This window comes from Callithrix jacchus, chromosome X (assembly GCF_049354715.1).
Source record: "Callithrix jacchus isolate 240 chromosome X, calJac240_pri, whole genome shotgun sequence".
NCBI lineage: Eukaryota > Metazoa > Chordata > Mammalia > Primates > Cebidae > Callithrix > Callithrix jacchus.
Genome location: NC_133524.1, coordinates 137,712,047 through 137,730,045, shown reverse-complemented (window position 1 = coordinate 137,730,045; position 17,999 = coordinate 137,712,047). Strand labels below are relative to the sequence as shown.

At 37.9% G+C, this 17,999-nt stretch overlaps 1 long non-coding RNA gene across 1 annotated transcript in view; it reads left to right on the top strand.

The window, feature by feature from the left end:
- The window catches only part of LOC144580975 (uncharacterized), a 413,738-nt gene that overhangs the window by 328,941 nt on the left and 66,798 nt on the right, over positions 1–17,999 (top strand). The window contains exon 4 of the long non-coding RNA XR_013531386.1: positions 11,295–11,336. This is a non-coding gene — a long non-coding RNA (uncharacterized LOC144580975). The remainder of the gene's footprint in view (positions 1–11,294; positions 11,337–17,999) is intronic.

Here is a 17,999-nt window from a genome sequence, read left to right as displayed (position 1 = left end):
TGACCTTCACAATATGCTAGCAAGGGAAAAATAGAATAGTGTATGTAACATGATACCATTTTTTAAAAAATTCAGTAAAGTGTGTGTGTGTGTGTGTGTGTGTATATATATATGCATATGTATGTATAGAAAAAGGCCTGAAAGAATAAAAACCAAAATCTTATTAACTGAAGTTACTTTTGTTGTTGTTTATTTTGTTTTGAGCTGTAAGTATGCCTGCCAAAGGTGTGTTGTTAAGTGTAAAAAACAGTATAGTAAAATGTGTATAGTGTAATGTGATGTATGTGTTTGAAAATTTGTATCTGCACGTTGCTGTATTTGTATCTAAATAGAAAATGGTCGCGAGGACACATACAAGGACATCAGGCAGGTATTAGTGATTACCTCTGGGCAAGAAAGCTGAATGTGGTAGGGGCAGGGGGTGCAATGTGGGTCAAGTTGAAAAGAGTGGTTAATGAAAAGGTATTTTCAGTGTTTCCTTACATATGCTTTTGTGTTATATTTTCTATAATGAACACTTATAAATTTGTAAATTTGGCTGGTTTTGAAAAATACATATCAGAAAAACAATCCCAGATTTGTTAAGTTTTCATTCTGGACCCAATCTGTGTGCCACCTGGAAGTCACCTCAGAACGAGTCAGCTAAGATCACCACTTTAAGGATGGGTTGGCTCATCCTTCCCAGGGCCAAGCCCACCCACTGAGACAGTTAATCAAGGCCTTCTGATACTCTTACATGTGGAGACTCAGAGACAGATTCAGCAGGCTGCAATGATAGTTGCTGCCCAGATCTCCCCACCTCCTCCCCGCACCCCCACACACTGCAATGGTTTTCTTAGAGCTTTGGATATTTTTGTGCAAAATCACTATGGCAAAAAAAAAAATCACTGTGGCAAAAAAAAAAAAATCACTATGGCATAAGGCTTTGGTATCTTTGTCTGCTGATACTCCCGATGACTAGATAAACTGCAAATTGGTTTGCCCTTATTTAAGTACATCCGTAGGCAATGTCTTGCTACAGTACACACTGTAGATCAAATGGCACATTGCTTACACAGATAGCTAAGGCACAAGGTAGGGTTTGCTTTAAGCAACTGTAATTTATACCTCACCTTCTCAAATAAAGAGTCTGTGTGTTACCTACAGGCACACAACTCTTTCAAACTGGGCATTCTTCTTTTGGAGGTGTCCATATTTGGGGCACTCAGTATCTCCTGGCGATAATTGTAAGTCAGCAATTTGTACTGAGTGAAGATGGCTTTAATATCACCACTGGCTCCAGTTGTTTTATGATGTGTCACACTTTCAGACAATGAAGTTCTGGGGAATTGGTATAAACAAAGTGAAACTTACATTAAATATAGTCACGGCTTTTTAAAAGGACACCTAGGAGGCTTTCATTAGGATCCTTCACGGAGTTTGGGGTTTGTTTTTAAAATTATTTTAAGGCAGAAAATTGAATCACTTGTCCTAATTCTATCACAAGGCAGTCCTTCATTTATTCAGTCATTTAGCACCTTATTAATTTGTTCAACCAATCTGTACTGAGTATCACTTATAACATTTACCGAAATCTACTATGTGCTAGGAAATGCGCCAGGCACCAAAGTGCAGTGTTCTCTCTGGCTGACAGTACTGGTGACAAATGCTAGGATAATGACAAAAAGATCAACACTGCCATCTGAGATATGTCAGGTATCGACCTGACCAGCTTGTTTCAATTTACTTTTTTTTTTTTGTCTTCTCCATCATCCATTCATTCACTAACATAAGTATACACTGAGTGTCAGGCACTAGAGATGTAATTGTGAGCAAAATCAAAGTCCCAGCATGGAGATCAAAAAATCAAACAAGTAACAAAAAATTGCAGCTGTGCCAAGTGCCCCAAGAAGTGCAGTGTGCCTCTCATCACTGCCCTCACCTTCATAAAGTACAAGCAGAGCAGTTGCATTTTAGTCTCTTTTATGTATTGGGCTTCCAGGTAAGATTAATTTAAGGAAAAATTGGGGTTTGATTTTAAAAGTTAGAAGACCAGTCCTGTATGGCATTTAACTCTGTTATTATATTGGCTATGAATTTTTTTTTCTACTGAATCTTTACAACTATATGTCTCAAATATGAGATGCACCTTCTTAAAAGGGATTTTTAATCTTGCTGACAGATTCTTATTTCCCTAGGATCTCAAATTCCCTCATCTTGTAATCATTTCCTCTAATATTTTCATCTGTCTTTACATTTTGAATGAATCATTATCAGCAATAATAATAATAATCAATAAAGCAAGAAAGGAATTCCTCTTGACTCACCTACTTCTGCACAAGGAGATTCTCCCTAATGCAAGCCCAATTCATTCTTGAAAAGGGAAATAAAGTGCTAGATTGATTTATGAGCAGACACTGAATCCCAATGACTACCTCAACTAGGTGCAAACATGCTTGGTGTGTTGAACAAAAATGTCTTTAACTTCCACTTACTGAAAAATTTTTTGATACTGTCCATCTATGATATCACACTTGCTTTTATCCCCTTCAAAAGAGCAACTGTAATGTTTTATACTTGTATGATATCACACAATTTATAATGAACCTCAAATGCAGAACCTCATTTGATCCTTATCCAATGTAGTAACTTACAAGTAGTATTTGGAAATAGCATCACCTATCTAGCCTTCCACATCTGTCAAAACTTTACTTTTGGGTCTGCAGGATGTCTGATTGCTAGTGGTAATATTCATGTTTGTGAAGTCCTGAACTACAAACAAGCAAAATAAAGAAAAAAAGCATGTATATATTTTCTGTTTAATATGGTTTCTCTTATGCCCTCACCTTCAATTTTTCACTTATTGGGTTGTCAAGAAATGGATTATACTGGGTACAAGCAAACCTTAAAGATGTGGACGCTGATTGGTTAAACATGGCATTTTGGCCAACGCCCTACCTTACTTAGCTAACCGAACAATGTCCGTATCTTCATTTTGAAAATAAGATATTGAGGTAAACTCATGCCTCTCCTAATTGTTTTAATGTTTCTGAGCAGATGGTACAGCCCTATTTCCACTGAAAGAAACTATAGTGGGTTGAATAGCGACCCCAAACCAAAAGATATGTCTGCATCCAAATACCCAGAACATGTGAATGTTGCTTTATTTGAGGAAAGGGTTTTGTAGATGTAATTAAGTTAAGGATCTCACAATGAGATTATCCTAGATTATCCAGGTGTACCCCATAACTAATGACATGTGTCCTTATAAGAAACAGAAGAGAAAAGACAAGCACACAGAGGAGAAGGTGATATGAAGACAGCGGCAGAGACTGGAGTGATGCTACCACAAATCAAGGAATTCTTGGAACCACCAAAAGCTGGAAGAGGCAGGGAACAAACTCATTTCTACACTCTCTAAAGCAGGAATCCCCAACCTTTTCAGTACCAGGGACCTGTTTCGTGCAAAACAATTTTTCCACGGACTCCGGGGAAAGTTAGGGGGTGGATTTGAGATGAAACTGTTCCACATCAGATCATCAGGCATTAGATGATTCTCCTAAGGAGCATGTAACCTGCATCTCTTGCATGTGCAGTTCACAATAGGGTTGATGCTCCTGCAAGACTCTAATGCTGCTGCTGATCTGACAGGAGGTGGAGCTCAGGGGGTAATGCTCACTTGCCCACTGCTTACCACCAGTCTGTGGCCAGGGGTGGGGGGACCCCTGCCCTAAAGGGAGTGTGGCCTGGTGGACAGCTTGTTTTGAGACTGCTGCCACTGGAAACTGAGACTCTCAAGTCAATTACTTGTAGCCATCCTTAACATTGAAATTTGTATATTTACTGTGTTCTTAGACAGAGTCCCTGTAAAGCTAACCAGCTCTTATTACCTTTGAGCAAGGGAGACCGTCTAGCCTTCCTAAAGTTGTAATTCTACTTCTGAAACTTCTTAAAATCTATCAGTAAGCCCAGTTCTTGGAGTCAGGAAAAGCTGGGTTGAGAGGGGCAGAAAACAAAAAAGAAAAAAAAAATCAATGTTTTAAAATTCAAGAAAAAAGCTGAATTTCCCACTATTATATTGTCACAAATAAATTACTTTTCTTTTTTTGAGATAGAGTTTTGGTCTTGTTACCCAGGCTGGAGTGCACTGGCACAATCTCAGCTCTCTGCAACCTCTGCCTCCTGATTCAAGTTATTTTCCTGCCTCAGCCTCCCAAGTAGCTGGGATTACAGGTGTGGGCCACCACACCCGGCTAATTTTGTGTTTTTAGTAGAGATGGGATTTCTCCATGTTGGTCAGGCTGGTCTTGAACTCCCGACCTCAGGTGATCTGCCCACCTCGGCCTCCCAAAATGCTGGGATTACAGGCGTGAACCACCGCAACCAGCTAGAAACTACTTATTTTAATGCATCCAATTAAGCCTCATTTTTGTGGGATGTTGTGGAAAAATGCAATATTTCCTTCCTATTCACATTTAAAGAGAAAAAACATCTAAAATAGTCACATTTAATATTCTTACAGTATGATTTGGATGCACTTCTGAGGTAATCTCTATTTTACCTAATTTTTACTGCTCCAATTCTGTTAGCTAGATTTTTTTTTAATGCTTAGATAGTGTGCATGTGTGTGTGTGTGTGTGTGTGTGTGTGTGTGTGTGATATGAGGGTGGCAAGAGGCTGTTTCAGTAGACCACCACGTTATTCAATTTGTATGCTACCGCTTTAGCTGGATTTCACATACGATATTTACTATATACTTTCTGTATTCGGTAAAATAACAGTGGAAAGACAGAAATGTTTTTTTACTAAGAATTGCCAGCATAAATTTGAAAAAACAAAAAAAAAACAGCAAATCTATCAAACTCTTATCATATTTATGCTATAAGGCACTTGCTGAAAGAAGGAAAACTCTTTTTATATAGCTTATAATTGCAATTCAGATAACAGAAAGCATTTCTCATTATGGAGGAAAATATGAATATTAATCTTATCTACATAAAAAGGTTGATATTTTATTTCATTTCAAAATTTACACAAAACATTTTGTGAGTACTTCTCCTTTGAAAAGACGGAGCAGATTTATATGTATTTTTATTAATTGCCTCAATCGTTCCTGGCTTTGACAGCCGGAGTCCTGGAAAGACCACTGGACCTGATTTTAAAAGCCTGCTCTGCCATTGTGTGAGCCAAGGGTCTGGAAACCTATATTCTTAATTTAAAAACATGAAGATAAAAGAATCTGTACCAACACATGTGCCTATTAAAATCCCACTCATTCTTCAGTGCTGTATTAGTCCATTTTCATACTGCTATAAAGAACTGCCTGAGACTGGGTAATTTACAAAGAAAAGAGATTTAATTGTCTCACAGTTCAGCATGGTTGGGGATGCCTCAGGAAACTTACAATCATGGCAGAAGGTGAAGGGGAAGCAAGGCACCTTCTTCACAAGGTGGCAGGAAGGAGAATAAACAAAGGGGGAACTACCAAACTCTTATAAAATCATCAGATCTCATGAGAACTCACTCACTATCACAAACAGCATTGGGAAAACCACCCACATGGTTCAATTGCCTCCACCTGATCTCTTCCTTGACATGGGGATTATGGGGATTATAATTAAACATGAGATTTGGACGGGGACTGATATGGTTTGGCTGTGCCCCACCCAAATACCAACTTGAATTATAGCTCCCATAATTCCCACGTATCATGGGAAGGACCCAGTGGGGGTAACTGAATCGTGGGGGCAAGACTTCCTCATGCTGTTCTCATGATAGTGAATGTCTTATGAAATCTGATGGTTTTATAAAGAGAAGTTTCCTGTACATGCCCTCTTTCCTACCACCAGGTAAGAAATCCCTTTGCTCTTGCTTTGTTTTCCGCCATGATTGTGAGGCCTCCCCAGTCATGTGAGCCCATTAAATCTCTTTCTTTTATAAATTACCTGGTTTCAGGTATATCTTTATTAGCAGCATGGGAACAAATTCATATAGGGATATAGTCAAACTATGTCAAGTGCTAAGACCATCACACCTTCCTGTAAGGCAGTGGCTTCTAGAGCTCCACATTGGAATCCCCTAGGAAGCCAGGACCACTCCTAGAGATGCTCAGTTGTCTGCTTTAGGTGGGGCATAGAGCCAATGAAAGCCCATTGGGAAAACTGGCTTCATATCTTGTCTACACAGTCCCTGTACAGGGTTCCTGACCTGTGGTAAGTAAAGAATATCACTTTCTCACAGGCCTAGGAGCCCCATGATATCTTGGGATCTCAAGAGGAGAGGAATTTACTCAACTCACAGGTATCTGAAGGTACAAACCCATGGTTGGGCTCAGCTTTTAAAAAAAGTCTTATCTCAGATTCCTTTTATGGAATAAAGTTCCATCAAAGCCAATTTTAAAGGCCTGTGTGAAAACAATTATTCTTGCTGCACTTTACATAAATAATCAGGCCAAGTATAATAAAGCAAATCAGTCTTACTATTATTTGTCTTTAGTAAAAATGGGAGACTGGAGAGAGAAAAATTATATTTCAAAAACTATGATATACCTGTGATTCGATTCTAGTCTCATCAGTTGTTTTTGAGGGTTTTATTTTTTTGCAATTTAGACTAACTCTGCTTGTTCCTGTGAATCAACCAGTGATATCTCGCTGCTGATTAGAAGAAACAAGAGGGATGGCTAATGTAAAAATCTGGATCAATATTCTAATTCTGGGCATGTATTGGAATGTATAGCATGTATAGCAGCTCCATATCAGCTTGGTTCCAACAGCTGCCCAGTCATGGAAAGCCTTCTTACTGAATTTACTTGGGATGGATTTACTTTTTTTACTTTATTGTTATGGAATATATTTGCTATTGTACTCTTTGTGTAGAAATGCAGGATAAGCTTACTCAATTTTTTTCTTAAATTGAACACTTACTAATCTTCCAGATATTACCTTTTGTTGGAGTTATGAATGGCCTTCACCATACTGACAGTTTCTGCTGAGCTCCTCTCTACCCTGAATACAAGAGATCCTAATAGTTAGGCAGGACTATCATTGCTCCTATTCAGCCTGTAGAAGTTACAGAAGATGGATCTTCCTCCCTCTATAAACCTTAGGATTAAGGGTTCCCTTGTAAAAGGGAGCGGGGAGATGTCAGAGGTATTTGAACCAGAGTGACTCCATCTTGAATGGGGACTGGGTTAAGTGAGGCTGAGACTTACTGGGCTGCATTTCCAGATGATTAAGGCATTCTAAGTCACAGGATGAGATAGGAGGTTGGCAAAAGATATAGGTCATAAAGACCTTGCTGATAAAATAGATTTCAGAAAGAAGCCTGCCAAAAGCCACCAAAACCAAGATGGCAACAAGAGTGACCTCTGTCATCCTCACTGCTCATTATTTGCTAAATGTAATGCATTAGAATGCTAAAAGACACACCTACAAGCACCGTGACAATTTACAAATGCCATGGTAGCGTCAGGAAGTTACCTTATATGGTCTAAACAGGGGAGGAACCCTCATTCCCAGAATTCCCCACCCCTTTCCCAGAAAACTCATGAATAATCCACTCCTAGTTTAGCATATAATCAAGAAATAATCATAAAATACACAACCAGAAGCCCTTAGGGCTGCTCTGCCTATGGAGTAGCCATTCTTTAATCTTTCTTGATAAACTTTCTTGATAAACTTACTCTAACTTAAAAAAAAGTGTTCAAAGCCTTTATTGTAATGCATAACCAGAGTTTAGAATCCATAAAGAGTTTTTCAACTCACAGTGGCAGAACTCATTCTTGTCTATCCTCTTTTTTTCTTCAAGTTTGATTGAGGTTTAATTAGCAAGAACAAAACTGGAGGCATCACACCTTCTGATTTCAAAATATCTTATAAATATTTACAGTAATTAAAACAATGAGATGCTAGCATGAAGACAGGCATATAGACCACTGGAACAGTATAGAGAGCTCAGAAACAATCCATGCATGTATAATATGCTCAACTGATCTACAAGGGTGCTGAGAACACACAATGGGAATGGACAATCTCTTCAACAACTGGAGTTGGGAAAACTGGATATCCACATAGAAAATGATGCATTTGGACCCATATCTTACACCATCCGCAAAAATCAACTAAAAATGGAGAAAAGAATTAAGTGCAAGACCTGAAACTTAAATACTACATAGAAACATAGGGGAAAAGCTTCTTGTTGATACTCCTAATCAATCTAGATTTAAGTGAATTGCTAGACCAACTGAAGTGTTCCAAATCTTCTATCCAATGTACCCTCAGGAAACTCACAGAGAATAGGTTACCATCTGAAAATAGCAATAACAGAAGAAGTTTCTGTAAGGTACTCTTCCAAGCACTCTACAAGTACTAACTCGTATACTGCACACAATACTAACTCGTATACTGCACACAATAACACTATTATAATTTTCATTTTATTGATGAAAATGCTGAAGCACAGAGAGATTAAATTATTCACAGTCCCACAGCCTGCAGGTGGCTAGACAGAGATTTGAACTCAAGCAAGTCACTAGGCAATACATCCCCATAGTAGACTGAGTGCCCAGTTTTGTTCCCCTTAAATGAGTTATTTGCTTTTGGAAAATTAGTCCAGTTTATTCTAGAAGCGGTTTATGCCTGTTGTATTATAATTACATAATTTAGTCAAATAGTATGCAAATACACACTAGAAAAAAAAGATGAGTACAAAAAGAAAGGAGTTGCTATACTACGACTGAGATCATTGCTTTAAGGGAACTCACTAAACAATTGCTGTCAAATTAATTTGAGAAAATCATTAAAATTTAGGATTCTGTGGCCTGATTCCTCTGCAAGTACTTTAATTTAATTTCTTATTCCAGCTAAAATAAACTGACACAAAATCATAAATAAAACTTTATGGGTGTGGCTCTGAAAGAAAGAGGTAGCAAAGTATACTCAATGGACTTCAAAAATACCCTTAGACCTATATCAAAAGATGAGAAAGTATGTATATTTAAATATTTAAAATGTTTAAATGAACATTTAACCATTTAAATGTGTACCTGATTTTTTAATAATTCCCCAATGTAATCAAGATTTTAAATGAACTGACCAATAACTAGCGCATATTAGGAGAGGTCTGAAGAGCTAGAATATTCTTTATTGTTTGATGTTATAATTGTCTATTCACAAGTCTGTTTCTTTCACCTCATTAGAAGTGCCTTGAGTCCAATAACTTTGTTGTATTCATTGTTTTATGTTCAAGCCTAAAATGATGCCTGGCATAGAATAGAAACTCAATAAATGCTTGTTAAAATTAAATGCGATCCTGTGTATGGAAGTCCTTCGAAGTTTTGAAGTCCTGTGGAACTGTGGGAAGTGCTTTGAATGGACACACACATTAGTATGTCCTCATTTCTGCAAGTAGAAACTCAGTGATACAGCCACTTCCAGCGTCAGTCAGCAATGTCAGTAAAACCTGATTGTTAAAAGAGAGAGTTCTAGAAGTAGACCTAGTTTTGATTCTTGGCTTCCCAGCTAACTAGCTTGGTGACCTTGGGCAAGATATGTAAATGCTGTGCACCTCAGTTTTCCCATCTGTGAAGTAGAGACTTACAAAGATACCTACCTCCAAACATCTAAATGTCCATCAGTTGAGTGTTGAAATGGAATAAGCTCCAAGTTATATTATTAAGTGAAAAAGTAAACGGTGAAAAATGCTTACAATTTGATCCCACTGTTGTTTAAAAAGAAGGGGAAAGACAAGGAATATCAATATAAGCTTCTATGTGCACAAGGAGTTTTCAGAGGAATATAAAGCAAATTGTTAAAAGTGATTATGTCTGTGGAGTGATGCCAGAGAGCAGCTAAAATTTAAAGGGTGAAGGAGGCTACACACAAGAGGCTTGCTAGCAAAGGTTTCTGTTGCATAAAAAAAGAACAGGAAGATCCGTAGCAGTCAGCTTGGATTAGCATGCTGCCAGAGCTGTAAGGTTAGAAGCAAAACCAAGATAAGCCTCAGATCAGGGATGTCAAATCCAGACAATGAAGTCACTTCCTCCGAAACCTCTGAATCAGGACATTCTTCACCATGGAGCCTGGAAAAGGCCTCAGAAACCTTCTTAAGTCAGTGCTCCAGGTGGCCACTAAAAGTTGACAGAAATTGGCCAAAGGAATAAAAGTTTTTTGCCATCCAGCATTGCAGTAACAAAATGAGTTGAGAAGATTCTATAAAGGAAAGAGTATTGGGCTACGATTACTGACCCTAAAGGGAGAATAGCTTGGAGGTGAATTAACAATGGCTCCAAAGAAAATGTGACTTTTAAATGGAAGGTAGTAGATGATCAGTACTAAAATATTTGCTTCACAGTATCTTCAGGTCTGTTATTCCAAAGAAACAAAAAGAGTTACAGCCCTAGTCTTTACTATCTGAAATTAAAATCTCCACAGGATACTCATTATAATGAACATACTCACTTAATATACCTGGCATTTCTATAACACTTTTATAATCAACACATTTTCACACCAATCATGACTGGCAGTTTGGCTGTACTTTGCCCTTACCATTCTGTGAGCTAGGTGGTGCAAATGTTGTTAGATTTTATCATGTTGATAAACACCCCCTGGTTGCTGAGCAGTTAAAGGACTTGCCTGGGATCAAACAACAGGCCAGTGGTGAAATAGGACTGTGACTGAGGGTTCCTGACAATTAACCTGGATCACTTTCCTTGAATGTCAATTCAAACTGAAGCAGACTTACTGATGAGCTAAGTTGATGGAGCAAAGAACTTGGGTTAAGTAGGTTATTACAGCGAAGGTGACCTATTTTATATGCATATGATACAGGACAGGTAAGCCCCAAAATTGGGGTTTAGCTGGATAGCATTCTTGTTTTAGCCCAGGAAGGAATTCTAGGACGAGTCAGTGATGTTAAATAGTAATTTTATTGAACTATATTGCTCCTAGCAGAGCAGGGCTAACTCATAGGCAATGCACCCAGAGTGGGCAGGATATAAGATGTTGTCAACTTTAGTTATATCCACTTATACCCATTTTAAATTATATGCAAATAAGGGGTGGGTTAATGCAAATTGAGGGATGGGTTATTTAGAACTTTCTTACAGATCATTGCCATGGAAACAGATCCTTACTTTCTGGTCGTTGCCACGGCATTTCTAAACTGTCATGGCGCTGGTGGGAGTATCCTATGCTAATGAGCAGCAAGGGGAACTAGAGGTTGCCTTTGGTGCCACCTACTGGTGCTTACCGTTTTTTCTAACTTTAGTTGGGCTCCACCTGCTGGTTCTTGATGGTGTTTTATTTTTATTTTAGCCTGTCGGGACCAGGGAACGTCTTACTTGTCTTTCACCTCAAGTAAGTTCATGGGTTCTGGGGATTGGCTACATATGTTACCAGCTGATTGGTCACCAACTATGAGGGAGGCAGTACTGAGCACTTTGTATTTATTGTCTCATTGACGCTTCCTATTGCTCAGGCAAAAAAAGAAAGAAGAAAGAAAGAAAGAAAGAGGAAGGAAGGAAGGAGGGAGAGAGGGAGGGAGGGAGGGAGGGAGGGAGGAAATACAGTGAAGTGTCCTCAATTCCACTCTTTCATAGCGCACATCTAGTCTGTCAGAACATCCTGTAAGCTCTCCCATCATAAGATACCCAGAATATGCCCACTTTTCACCACCGTCAATGCTATTCCTCATCATCTCTCACCCAGATAATGGCAATCACTTCCTCACTAGTCTCCTTCCTTCCCCTTTTCCCAACTCCAGTTTATTCTCAACACAGCAGCTAGAGAGAGATCCTTTGAAAACTCAAAACATGTTATACCACTGTCCTGCTCAAAACCCTGTCATGGCTCCCAATTTCACTCAGAGTAAAAGCCAATGTCTTGACAGTAGCCTATAAAGTCTCCATGACCCACCATCCTGCTCTCTGTGCAATTCCTTTTCTCTTCCTGGCCTTTGCACTCTCTGTACTCCCTTACTGGAATGTTGTTCTCCAAGAATCGGTCTGGCTTTCCCCATCACCCTATTCAGGCCTCTGCTCAAATACCACCTCATCAGAGAAGTCATCTATGACCACCCTATTTAAAATGGCCTTCTTCTCCCTACCCCAGTCCTTGCTAACCCTTCCTGCTTTTTTTTCATAACACTGATCCTCAATCTGATACACTAAATCTTTTTTTCTACATATTGTGCATTTAAAGTCAAATTCTGACTTCCATGAAACTGACTTGTATGAAGAGTTAAATCTTTTTAGAAAAATTGTTTCATGAGAATCATCAGCTTTAGATGTACTAAAATTTATATTTTAAAATAATTGGTTAAAACCTTACCCCAATGTTATCTTTGTCTAAAAACGCTCTTAACAGCATTAGTTACAGTTGCATGAGCAGAAAGATCCTTCTCAACATTAAAACATGTCAAAAGGGATTTGTAGTCTTACATTTTTCACCAGTAACTGATGGTACTTTCAATTATATTGACCAAAAACAAGGTTGCTATAAGTATAAATTTTGATGATATTATAAATTAATTTACAGAAAAGTGAGCCAGAAGAATCTTATGCTCAATCAAGATGTCACATTAATGAAGTATTATTATTTACTATATATATAACTTTATGGCACTGATTTATAAAATTATAAAACAAATATTATTCTTTGTGTTTTTAAACATGATGCCATGGTTTGTGTGTCACTACTACTGCTATTATGTTTCATAAGTTATAAAATATTTCTAAAGGGAGAGGTTTTATAGTTTTGTACATTTAACATGACTTTTTTCTGATTTTTGAGCAAGGGACCCTGCATTTTCATTTTGCACCCAGCCTCAAAAATTATGTAGCTGGTTCTGCTTCAGGATTATATCATTCCGTCTTCCACCTATCCTACCACTCCACCACACACACAGCTAATTAAACAAGCTTTTCATTGTTTTATATATTATTTGATTGAGGTGCACACAGCTTTAGCCAGGCACTAGTCACCTTATTTATGTTGAGATGCTGTAAGTTAGTAGGAAACATATTCTCCATCCCAAATAATACATGTATTTTAGTAGATGTTTGCACTGTCAACTTTGAAGGGACTTTGTTTCATCCTGGTCTGTAGTTCCCAGGGAAAGTCCTGACATAGAATAGACATTTGATAAATATCTGCTAAATTAAGTGTATGAAAGTGATTCTGGAACTCCCTAGCAGGCTATTACTAGTGCTATTCTCAGTTAAGGGCACATTTCTTGGTTGTTACACAATAAATGAGTATATAAAGCATAATAAAGCATATGCAGATATTTGCTCCACTTTGTCCTCAAAGTGTAATTGATATCTAACCTGGGCTTTCCTGTGCAGACTGGAGCCTAGTGAATGAGGTAACTTGGGCTCTGAGCCCAAGAATACCTTACCGCATGTAAAAGATGGCCTTCATTTTTAAACAAAGCACACACAAAGCACACACATACCCCTGAATTTCAAAGCAATGTGCCCCAGGGAGTCTCCAGGATGAAAGGGATGAATCTACTGTCAGCTTTTAACTAACTTCTTTCTTTCTTCTTGTTTTATTTTCCCCAAAAGGGTCAATCACTCTGGTTCTTACTGTCACTCCCATTCCAGGCTCACTCATTAACACTCCACTGTAGGTTTTGACAAGAATCCATTTTGTAGAGCTGAGCAGGGTAACATTTATTCAAAAGTTATAATACATGCTGTGAGAATGTAAAAATTAAGTTGACGTAAAACACTAACAGAGAAAAAAATAGGATTTTCAAAGTACAAATTTCCAATTTTAAGAGTGTTAGTAAATGAATCCAGTTGACTAGGTCCCAGATAATCTGATGGAAAATTTATCTTCCTCCTAACATACACAATGAGCCTCTTTCTCTCCCAGCACCATGTCTACCTCTCAGCTTTTGTGTACTCTATTGTCCGTCATTGTAGTTCTTACCACCAAAGATGTGCCAAACCGTCAGGTGACCTTCGGTTCTTTCTAGAGGTAAGAATGAGCTAAATCATTGACTTGAATGCAAAATACTACCACTTTACAAATCATTGCGGGACTGAGTGTTTACCCTAGTTTTAAAGTTCATTCTAACACACAGAAAACATTGATTTTATTTAAGCCCTTTTGCTTTTTGCAAAATTTCATAACATCTGTTTCTACGTGAAGCAGTTGAAGCACAAATATTAGATAAGCACATATGCAGAAGGGAATGGGGTGTCAGAAATAAAATGATTTAGATATGTTACTTAAGGAATATGGCAGTAGGATTAAATAAGTCCTTGTTATGAATCATTTCTGAGACCTATAGAGATAGATTTGTACCTATGACATGTCATGTCTCACATTTTGTCACGCCTCCCATAGAACTCAGCACCTAGCATATTCTCTTTAATACTGGAGTGCTCGAAAAAGGTCTGGTAAGTGATTGACTGGTTGTTGGTCATGCCAAAGAAAAAAAATCATTTTCTGATGAGCTTCGTATTTAAGATCCAAATAAGATAAGCTAGTTTATTTTTCTTCAGACATGGTGATTATTTACTCTGTTGCAAATAAATGTAGAATGCCATGTCATCGAGAAAACATTTCTGAATCTATGGGCACACAGTCAAAAGAAATACATGAAAAGAAAGAACACACTGAAAAGATACCTCCTTTTTCCACATTTGATAAATGACCATTTTAACAAAAGCTTACGAGATGAAATTGCTGTATGAATGAGACATTTTATGTCAAGTTCCAGCCAGTAGCTGACAACACTTTCAGTGCAATGTTAACAATTTGAAATATATTGAAATAATTTTATAAATTAATACTGTAGCTATGAAAAGCTCAACCTCATAATCATTCTCCTCTGGAAACATTCCATTCCATCTTATTTTTATATGCAGTTTATATGGAAATATGATACGTTGCTCCTGTTAAGCAAACTACTTCAGGAGGCAAAAAACGGATTTATTAAATAATTAGCATGCAGCTAAAGAAAAGCTATGTGCCTTGCAGAAAATCTAAAATTGTTATTGGGAGCAAAGTGATATTCATATTTTTTAAACCGTATCAGCAATTGCAGATGCCAGGCACATTCACAATAACAGTACAATTTAGTCATGGATTAGATATGGACATGGTGTTAGCATTTTAGTGTAAGAATAATTTTGGTAATATAAATGTGAGCAAACCTTTGAGGATTTAGAAAGGCCAGATAAGGCATAAAGTATATCCTGGCTTTGGCAGGGTAACAGAGGCATTGTAGGAAGAGGATATAGAATGTAGATTATACATGACCTCAGAGAAGACAGCAACACATAGAAGGCTCTTACTAATAAAAGCAGAGATGATGATGCATGCATTTATTAAATTCCTGGAGGGCTAACAAGTATGATATTGGACAAATAAAAAGGTCAAGTGCTTCTCTCTCAGCACTAAGAAAGAAATATCAGAATGTCCCTAAAGATAAATAAAGCATAAAGCAGTGAATTTTAATTTGTGGTTGGCGGACAATGGAAATTAATCACCAAATAAGTTAGTGACCAAATTGGCATGTCTGCAATAACCACAAACAAACTTTATTTCTCTGTCGAAGAAAAACAAACAGACAGCAAACCCAAGAGGTTTGAGATAACAGCCAAATTATTCTTTGCTTACACCTTCCTTCAGGATAGCCATGAGGGAAGAAATGGGAAAATGTGACAAGCTGAAGTTTTAGATATGAAAGGAGATGCTTATCTCAAAGTGCTTTGTAGGTAATAAAGAGCTGCATGAAAGATAGTAATGATAGTAATACAACCTTGTGACTTCCAAAGTGCCTTCAGATTCCTACTCTCATTTGAGCCAGGTGTTTTCACATATCTGTTATCTCCCATAATACTCAACATATTCATCATGTCCGGTGAAACATAGATTCCAAAAGCATAAGCGACCTGTCTATGGTCAGGCAAGGCAGTGAGTGAAAGTGGGAGTCAAATTTAGGTGCGCAACTGTCCAGAATAATGGCTATTAGAGCTCTATGTGGTTCTTGATCAATGTGTTTCTCTTTTCACTGAGAAGGTCACCATTTGCTCAAGGTGGAGGCCATTCCATGTTAATATTCTGCCTAAAATATTGACACTGGCTTGAGACACTGTTGTTATATATTCCTCTAATTAGTCATTCTTTCTAATTTTTTTTGAACTTAGCCCAAATAATCAAAATCCTTTTCTCACAAGAACAATTAGCCAGTAACATTGATTAAATTCTGACTTGAAAGTCCCACATTATTTTCAGCCAATGTAACAAACAGAAACTACTTGACTTATGAGGCAACATATAGTACCTAATGTTTCTTCCTTTGAGTTTTCAGAGCTACTCAAGGTAGAAAAAAATGCGTACAAAAATGCCTCTATAAAGAGATACTTGACTTTATTAAGCATATTCCATGTTAAATAGAACTGCAACTTTAATAACAACTTTAAGTAATTTAAGTGCATCTGTAATTCTTCAACTTAAATTTTGTTCTTGTGTAATTTTCCAGTTTACCACATTATGTGTTCAACTTAGTATGAAATATTTGCTATATGCAAAAAGGAAAAGAGGTAAATTATTATTTCAAGGTGGCTTTCTATGCCATTCAAGTTTGAAAATATGGTGGTAAACACACACAAAAACAATTCTTCTAGTAGCTAAAGGAAGTGTCAGGCATATAGAAATCTATTTCCCAGCCCTGCTGAGAGAAAGAGAGCCAGCAAAACCTCAGGATTTCCCATAGGTTGGTCTTGGCATTCACAAACAGCCTGAAGATGTACAAGTGCCAAGTAAGTTAAAAGGGAAATTCTTTCTCCTCCCCAACTGAGAGATGGGAAGCTTAACTTGAAAGTTTCCTTATGAGTTAACAAATTAAATGTTTAGAATACCAAATGTACTTCATTGGACCGCACTCCCACTCGTTGATATTCATACAGAACAACTCCATTAAATATGGCACAGAGAAATGAGATGAACAGAGGCATCGTTTATCAGATCTTCTGGGGAAAAGGAAAAAAAAAAAGAAACAAAAGATGGAAAATAAGCCTGAATGTTGTCTTGTGGTGTACACTCGAAAACTATGAAAGCTCTCCAAAATGCTTGTGTCATATCCTAAAAGGTCATTTAAATGTTACCCTGTGCTCAAGGTGAAGGTACTGTTTTCTTTCCCCAAATAGGCCAGTTGAGTTTTGCCCACGTTTTGGATCTCTAACTGTGTCTCTAACCCCAGGTGAGCCTCTTGCAAAAGTGGCCAGAGGCTGAGTGAGACTGTGAAAGAAATACTATGAGAAAAAAAGTGAGCAGCATGAGTTATCAACCGATTTACCGAATTCCTATGGCAGGGTGGAGGCTGCAGAAAATTGATAGCCTCAAGTTCTGTCCTTTGATCTCTTAGAAATAAGCTGGAGGAGTTAACATAGGTTGAAACAATAAGGGTGAAACCTCAAAAAGACTCTTGACATAATTGGATTTCAAAAAGAAAGTTTGAGGCATACCAGACTTGTCAAGAAACGCTACATGGAAGATACCGGTACTGAACTGCATCTTCAAGGCGGGATGGGATTTAACTGGAAAAAGAATAACTGTATTCATGTCTTGAGTGCTTATTCTGTGCCAGGCATTGGGTTAGGTCTTTTACATACATTATCTGATTGACTTCTTGCTGTGGAGAGGTTTTATTACCCCCACGTTGTAAATCAAAAAACAGAAGCTTAGGGAGATTAAGTGACTTTTCCAGGGTCGGACAGCTAGTAACCATCTTTGGGATAATGTCATGATCCTAACCTTACAAGATCTTGCACAGCGAGCCTCTGCTTGTCTCTCCAGCCTCATCTCACACTGCTCACCTGCTCATTTAACACACTCTAACTATAAATGAACCAATCACTCATCACAGGATGTTCAAATTTGTGGTTCTCACTCATAAGCGCATGTTGAACAATGAGAACACATGGACACAGGAAGGGGATCATCACACACTGGGGTGTGTTGGGGGTGGGGGGCTAGGAGAGGGATAGCAAGGTGTGGGGG